Genomic DNA, 8,949 nt, shown 5'->3' with positions numbered 1-8,949 from the left:
TAATAAAAAGCACCGCCAACGTTCTGAGCATTCGTGCTCCTGCTGTATCCATCTCAGTGGCGTAGCCAAGGGTGGGCTTGTGTAGGCCCAGGCCCACCCACTTTGGGCTCAGGCCCACCCAGTACCAGCATGGCTATAATGTGGCTGGCAGGGATCCCCAAGCCCCACCAGCCGAAAACTCCCAACAACTGTCCCTCCTGCATACCTTGTAAATAGCAGATCTTCGCCTGCAGTGAGCAGTGACTGATGCATACTGCTCGCACCGGCCCCATAGCCTTCGCTCTGATGTATTCTTGCCTAGGCGGAAACAGGAAGTTGCATCAGAGGGAAGGGTATGGAGCCAACATCAGCAGTGTGTATTAGTTGCTGCCCGTTGCCGGTGAAAATCTGCTATTTTAAAGGTATGCGGGAGAGGGAGGATATTTGAGAGACCATATAGCATGCAGGTGAGAGGAGAGACCACATCATCTGTGGGATGAGGCGGGGTTCTTCTGCCCACCCATCTTGGGCCCAGGCCCACCCAAAATTGGGTGTCTGGCTATGCCCCTGATCCATCTCCTGAAATTACGTCACGTACTTCCGTGTTCGTAAAGACCAATCACTGGAAGGGAACGCTGCAGAGTTGCCAGGCAATGGAACGCAATGTTGTTGCAGGAATTGATGCATGAATTTATGATACTTCAGGAGTCAGACAGCACACCAGAATGAGAGAGAAATCTTCTTTATTTGCCAGCAAACAAAGTAGAACATCAGCATTAAGTCTCTTCTTCTCTTTCTCAGCTCTCTGTGTCTTTGTCTCAGCTGCTTCTCTTCTTATGCTGTCTTCTCCTTCTTCTGTCTGTTCCTTCTGTCCTTCTCTTTCTTCTGAGCTCCTTCTGACGTAAACTGCTTCTTCTCCCACTTAAATACAGTTCTATCTAGCCTAGCCTAGCCCCCTTACTCTCCAATTGGTTAAGGAATAGATTGATTACCTTGCCTCAACCAATCAGCTCCATACAAATATCAGTTACATAGGTTCCAGACATCCTAAACTGACCTGTGACCTGGGGCCCCTTACACCAGACATTTGGGCTCCAGTCTCTTACATGTTATTATGATTGATTTCTCATATTCCTAGTACTAACTGCTAACTAAACTCTGGCATTCATTAAAGGGGTCAAGGGCCAATCTTACTTAATAGCATACATATCGGGTTATTACTTTCAAGACCATTTCTACATTTTACCTATAATTAATCAAGGAGAAGAGAGCTGACTAGTCCTGACCTCTTTCACCTATCAGCTTATACATTGAACCAGCCAGAACTGCAGATAACTTAAAACACATGTTGGCCTCTTCACTGCAGTCCTTGCTTGACCTCTTAAACAGCAGACAAAGAGTAATACAGAATTTAACAGACATTCTACACAGACACAAAACTTATTAATTTACACAGAATACAGCATATTCTAAAGTAAGCATCCTTATAAGACATATTCTACATACTTATAATGGTCTCTATATCTATATCTAAGCTATCTCCTTATAACAAAATCTACATATCAAGAACTTCTGAAATTATTTCAGCTTTAAACTACAGTATGTCATATGTCTGGCTCATTCCTTTATTCATTCATAATAATTTACAGCTGTGCCAGCATTTAGCAATCCATCACTCACAAGGGTGAAAGAAATTCCTGTCTCTGACCTTTTTAACCTTTTGCTCGGCAAGCTAGACATTGAGTAATTAACTCCAGCTTGCATCCCTTCATTTGCAGGACTGAGAATTTAAAATAGTATTTGAGCACCTTTAAACAGAATTAACCCTTAATATGATTTCTTATATATATTATGCCCATGGCTGCCTCAATGTCACACGCATGAGGGTGTCGTCGTCCCTCCCTTCCAGTTCCAGGCCCCCTACCTCCAAATTTTAAAAGTCAACTTCACTTACGAAGTCGGGTTTACGGCGGCCAGCAGCAGTGGTAACAGGCATGCAGGCTCGACCTTTCTCTGTCTCACAGCTCTGGTCCCGCCCTCATTGGTCCCACCCTTGTGGAAACAGGAAATGAGGGCGGGACCAGAGCTGAGAGAGAGAGAGAAGGGCCAAGCCTGCACGCCTTTTACTGCTGCTGCTGCTGCTGCTGCTGCTGCCGGCCGCCGTAATCCCGACTTCGTAAGTGAAGATGACTTTTAAAATTTGGAGGTAGCGGGCCTGGAACTGGAAGGGAGGAAGGGAGGGACGACGACACCCTCATGCGTGTGATGTCGCGTTCCAAGGGGGGGGGATCCTGGAACTGGGAGGGAGGGGGACCCTGAAACTCGGAGGGAGGGGGGACCCTGGAACTGGGAGGGAGGGGACGACCCTGGAACTGGGAGGGAGGGGATGACCCTGGAACTTGGAGGGAGGGCGGGAACGACCCTGGAACTCGGAGAGAGGGAGGAAGGGAATGACCCTGGAGGAAGGGAGGGGGAGGACGACCCTGGAACTCGGAGGGAGGTAGGGGACGACCCTGGAACTTGGAGGGAGGGCGGGAACGACCCTGGAACTCGGAGAGAGGGAGGACGGGAATGACCCTGGAGGGAGGGAGAGGGAGGACGGCCCTGGAACTCGGAGGGAGGGACGACCCTGGAACTCGGAGGGAGGGGACGACCCTGGAACTCGGAGGGGATGACCCTGGAACTCGGATGGAGGGGACGACGACCCTGGAACTCAGAGGGAGGTAGTGTTACCACCCCTCTCGGCTGTAGTGATGTGCTCCCAGATACCTGATGTTTGTAGTCGTGGCGACTATCCAGGGAACACACACTCACAGCCGAGGGAGTGGAACAAATAAACTAACCTCGTCCTTTACTCTCAAAGAATAAAGGAGGAAAAGAAGCTAAATTTAGGATTTGTTCCTGAACTGGAAGAACTGCACCTTCAGATTTGCAAGATATCTTTTTCTTTATTGAATACAAATGCAAGCAAATTTTCATTCAAATAAACTCAAATTCACAATTAGTGTGTGGCTTAATAGAACTGCAATAACATATTCAACATTCAAATGTAGTTTTACATTTATACCCTTAACCTTTTCTGTTTCTTTCAACAAAATCACCTAAAAAGGTAGAAAATAAGCTTTTCAGATAAATATTTAAATTGTCTTTTTATCAAAATCAGATATTTGTTGTTATTCTCTTCTTTGCTATGGATGTGAGAATTTGAGTCTTTATGGTATTCTGGATGTTTGTGCAGGGATCTCACTTGAACCCAGAACACTTAGCAAGTCAGGAAAACATGGATTTTTTTTTTTATATTTGATGTTCTGTTCTTTAGCTTTCCCTCAAAAGGTTGTGAAAAAAAAAATAATATATTTCTTTCAACACCCTTGGCAATGTCACTTAGCTGTAGTTGAATTTATTTAGGTGATGTCTTTCTTGCGTTGGAGCTCATCTGGAACCCTTCAGAGGATGACTCCCCCAGATTTCTTCTCCCTAAACCTCACTTATAAATAAAATAAATGGAGGCAAGACCCTTGAACTCCCTCTGTTCTTGTTCAGGCTCTGGTGACTATTAACCAATTCTCAATACTGTGGCCACACTCTCTAATTGAAATAAAATAAGTTAAAGGTTTTCTCACTACAAAACCTATTTCTCACTGTTGATTCCCTGTTCTAAAATCCAGCAGGCTTCACACTGCATTCAGAGATCTCACACAGTAACTACTACTACTACTACTATTTAGCATTTCTATAGCGCTACAAGGCGTACGCAGCGCTGCACAAACATAGAAGACAGACAGTCCCTGCTCAAAGAGCTTACAATCTAATAGACAAACAATAAATAAAGTAAGCAAATCAAATCAATTAATGTGAACGGGAAGGAAGAGAGGAGGGTAGGTGGAGGCGAGTGGTTACGAGTCAAAAGCAATGTTAAAGAGGTGGGCTTTCAGTCTAGATTTAAAGGTGGCCAAGGATGGGGCAAGACGTAGGGGCTCAGGAAGTTTATTCCAGGCGTAGGGTGCAGCGAGACAGAAGGCGCGAAGTCTGGAGTTGGCAGTAGTGGAGAAGGGAACAGATAAGAAGGATTTATCCATGGAGTGGAGTGCACGGGAAGGGGTGTAGGGAAGGACGAGTGTGGAGAGATACTGGGGAGCAGCAGAGTGAGTACATTTATAGGTTAGTAGAAGAAGTTTGAACAGGATGCGAAAACGGATAGGGAGCCAGTGAAGGGTCTTGAGTAGAGAGTTGCACAGGAACGGGGTTTGCGGGATTCCCGCGGGGACGGAAGCAGTTCTGCGGGGATCCCGTGGGGACGGAAGCAGTTCCTGTGGGGTTCCCGTGGGGACGGAAGCAGTTCCTGTGGGGTTCCCGTGGAAGTGTATGCTGCACTTGTGCCAGCCTCTCACCTACCGAGTACCAAGTTCTTTGAGTGCTGTCTCCTCCTTGCTTTAACAGCACAGATGTGGAAAGCCTCCATTAAGGAGGTGGTAGAGATACAAATGGTGGCGAAATTCAAAAAGGCATGGGATGAACACAGAGGATCTCTATTTAGAAAATGGAAGTTATAAAAAACGTAAACTTAAATGGCTGCATGTGTGTGGATGTGTTGCATAACACTTACATGGTGACTCTGGCTGTGATGAACTAGGGCCGATACTGGGAGACCTGTATGGTCTGTGTCTCATAAATGGCAATCTGGTTTTGGATGGACTGGAAAGGGTTTAGACAGCAACTTTAGTGGCTAGAACATGAGGACAGTTCTGGACAGACTTTTACGGTCTGTGTCCCGCAAATGAGAAGATGAATAGGCTGGAGTGGGCTTTGAGGGCAACTCCAGCAGTTGGAACATAAGGATAGGGCCAGGCAGACTTCTATGGTCTATGTCCCAGAAACACCACAGAAAGACCATAATCAAGTATATAATATCACATTCATTGTTGATTTAATCATGAATTGATAATGATTGTGAACACTGGGCAGACTGGATGGACCGATCCGGTTTTTATCTGCTGTCATTTACTATTACTATTAATCCTCTCTGCTTCCAGGCTGATGCGCAGACCTCAGCTCTGACATAAGCATGAGCATCAGATGTCACCTGACCTACTGGCGCGTGCATGTGGTCATCTCTTAGCACACAATGCCAGTGAATCAGAGAAGTCTTATATGTGCGCACTAGAGTGTTCCAGCTTCTGTTCCTTCCTTGCCTGCTGTGCTGCGGCTCAAACCCAGAGACTGAGAGAGCTGACAGGAATTTTCTTTTAATGTACCATTAAATTCTTGTGGGTGAGTACAGGTTAAATTCTGGTGGGGACGGGTAAGATTCCCGGCGGGGACGGGTTAGATTCCCCACGGGGATGGGCGGGGATGGGTTAGATTTCCTAAGGGGACGGGTTGGATTTTTGTCCCCGTGCAACTCTCTAGTCTTGAGGAGAGGGGTAGTATGAGTAAAGCGACCCTGGCGGAAGACGAGACGGGCAGCAGAGTTTTGAACCGACTGGAGGGGGTAGAGGTGACTAAGTGGGAGGCCAGCAAGAAGCAGATTGCAGTTGTCTAAATAAGAGGTGATTCAACATTGCATCTCAGAGACTTCACATATAAACATAAAATTTCCCTGCACAGCTATCAGATCAATCTGGAAAATACAGCACTCTCATCCAAAAGCAGGGCTTAATCTGCCACCTGACAAACCTTGTACTGAACTCAAAACATATGCACAAAACACACCTTCCCCACAGACACAGCTTAATGGCTTCTTTTCCCAAATATCAACTTCACTTCTCAGTCCTTCCCCTGTGTCATACTTAAAATCCTTACACACTTTTTCCTGACACCCTTACAGGCTTTCTCATGTAGTACAATTCCCACCACAAATCAAAGCCTCTCTCACCCTAAAATGGTAAATCACTTATCTTTCGAAATTCAGGGCTATACTGGAACATTCACTCACCTCAGCTCACTTTCAATATCAAAGTACCCTTTTTCAATGTCACATTTCACTTTAAACTCATAAAATATACTTTTATTCCTCTTACATTACACACACACCATACATTTTTTCTTTCCCAGTCTTCCCTAGCTCTATCTGCTCAGCAGGGTTGCCAGGTGTAAAAAATTTTTCCCACCCAATTGAGCCCAAATCCAGCCCAAAACCCGCCCAAAGTCAAACCTCGCCCCTGACACCCCCACCCCCGCATCATCACCCCCGCCCCCGCCGTCATCAACCCCGCCCCCGCCGTCATCGGCCCCGCCTCCTCCGTCATCGGGCCCGCCTCTTCCGTCATCGGGCCCGCCTCTTCCGTCATCGGCCCCGCCCAAAACGTCACTAACCCTGCCCCCGCGGCTGAAAAAAACGCTTTTAAAACCGCCCAAAAGACCCAAAAGGAGCCCAAAAAACCGCAACCCGCCGCGGGCAAAAATTTCCTGTGGCGGGTCGCAGAAAACCGCCCAATTGGGCAGTAAAACCGCCCACCTGGCAACACTGCTCCTCAGCAGTCTCCCTGGCAACCCACCCCCACTAGAGGAACACCTGACATCACTCAACCAATCAGCTTGTCAGCTAAAGACTGTTTTTTTTTTCTCTGATCTGTTTAGAATCTCCCTCCCCCATAGAAGTAAATGCAAAACTTCCTATACAGAGAATTTCAAAATCAATTTTAACCTGACTTGTACCCAAAACAGAAAGGAACATTTTAAAGTACAATCCCCACCTAATCATGGTTTATTCCTTGAAAAATAAAACCATATTTAAGAAACATCTCACACGTCACCTAACTCCATTAATAATTCCCAAACTAACTTTAACCCTTTTCCAGCCAGCAGCATCCACCAAAACCCTGGAACAGCCCCCCCCCAGAGCCCCAAGGAAAAAAACATTTAATATATGTTACCATATATTACAGTAGGGGACGACCCTGGAATTCGGAGGGAGGGGACAGATGACCCTGGAACTCGGAGGGAGGGAGGGGGGCCCATGGCACACACTCTCATTCTCACACACACTCTCAGACACACTCGTACCCAGTCTTACTCTCTGTCACACACACACTCGCACATTCACTCTCTCTCACACAGTCACTCACACACACTCTCAAAAATACACACTCCGAGGAAAACCTTGCTAGCGCCCGTTTCATTTGGGTCAGAAATGGGCCTTTTTTACTAGTGTAAATATAAATATCATTAAGTCAAAACTGAATATCACTAAAACAGCTTCAAAAATTATTGTAGCTTATGGAAACAGCACTAATAAAGGCTGTATTTTGTGCTGTTTTTTTTCTACCTTGTTCTATACAATACAGTAATACATGGCCAAATTTCAGTAAGGGTATCCCGTGTACTGATGGGTTTATTTTAACTGTTGTTGTAATCCTGCCTTGGGAAGCATGGTGTTATAAAGACTGGAAGTAAAATTAAACTCTCCTTTCATTGGGGCACATAGAATCACATCTTCACCTCATCTCTTTTGTACAAATGGATTATTTCTGTGTTTGAGCATCTTTCTGGAACAAGTTATTTTATGTAAAAATAATAAAAGTAAATGCAGATTTCTCATTTGTTTAAACGTAACTAAATGGGCTATAAGCCGCTAATACAGTCCATTGGTTTTCATATGTCATTGTGATAATTTATAATGTGCCAAAACTGGAAATACAGTAAGACAGAATAATAGAATTCAGTAACATCCAAAACTTATTAACATTATAATTGTGTTCACGTTTGGGTAATAACTGATAAAATGCTGTTGAAAACTGACTTGAAGAAGAAATAAATATATATCACAGAACTGGAAAATGTTGTTACATTTAGACTTACTCTACATAAAGGTAGTTTTGCCCTAATTATTTAATATCTTTCTTTTAAATAGTAGTAATAAACAATATTAAGTGTGTTTTTATAATATACCACTACATTCTACAAAACAAAAGGAGGAACAAGTTCCCACAAACCATCTTTCTTTTTTGATCTAAGCACAGGAAAAAAATATTTAAAATGCTCCCAGGTTTCAACCTAATTCATGTTTACTGTGGGATGTAACTTCCATAGATAGATAGAAACTCTGAATGTTAAACACCTGATTCTCATAACGTGATGTCTGTTTTAGTGTCCCCTTTACCAAGAGAAAAAAAATCTCTGCACAAATATGTTAGAGTGTCCCTGTAACCAACCCCTCCAAATGGGTATGATTTATAACAAATTACTACTCTACCTATGAAAGGTTATTCTGTTATTATACTTCCTCTGTGTATATTCATATGCTGCACAAGCTGTCTTGTGTGAAAATATAAGTGAGATTAAATAAAAATGCTACCTACTACTAACGAACATTTCTAAAGCGCTACTAGGGTTACGCAGCGCTGTACAATTTAAACATAGAAGGACAGTCCCTGCTCAAAGAGCTTACAATCTAAAAGACAAGAGAACAATCTAAAGACAAGTGAACAATCTAGAGGACGAGTGAACAGTTAATCTGATAGGGTGGATAGATTGGGGCATTTTATATTTTATAAAGAACGACAACATGGATGCAGCAGCTTATAGGTTTTTTTTTGTTTGTTTTGAGTGTATAGTGAACAACGGCTGCGCGGGGAAGGGGAAACGTAGGGGTCCTTTCACTAAGGTACGCTGAAAAATGGGCTGTGCTGGTGTAGATGCGTGTATTGAATGCATGCATGTCCAGTTTTCAGAACACCTGCAAAAAAAAAAGGACTTTTTTCTTTGGCCGAAAATGGATGTGCGGTAAAATTAAAATTGTTACGTGTCCATTTTGGCCCTGAGACCTTATTACCACCCATTGACCTATTGGTAAAGTCTCACACATTAACTGGGTGGTAATGGTTTATGCACATACAATGCCAATTACCGCCTGGTTAGTGCCACATGCCAGAAAGTTTCCGGCACACCTAGTGGATGCACGTAAAAAAAATTACTGCCTGGGCCTCACGGTAGCTGGGCATGTGCAGCTTAGTAAAAGTGGCTTCAACT

This window comes from Microcaecilia unicolor, chromosome 8, assembly GCF_901765095.1.
Source record: "Microcaecilia unicolor chromosome 8, aMicUni1.1, whole genome shotgun sequence".
Classification (NCBI taxonomy): domain Eukaryota; kingdom Metazoa; phylum Chordata; class Amphibia; order Gymnophiona; family Siphonopidae; genus Microcaecilia; species Microcaecilia unicolor.
The sequence above is the reverse complement of the archived record's forward strand: the minus strand, read 5'-3'. Positions refer to the sequence as shown.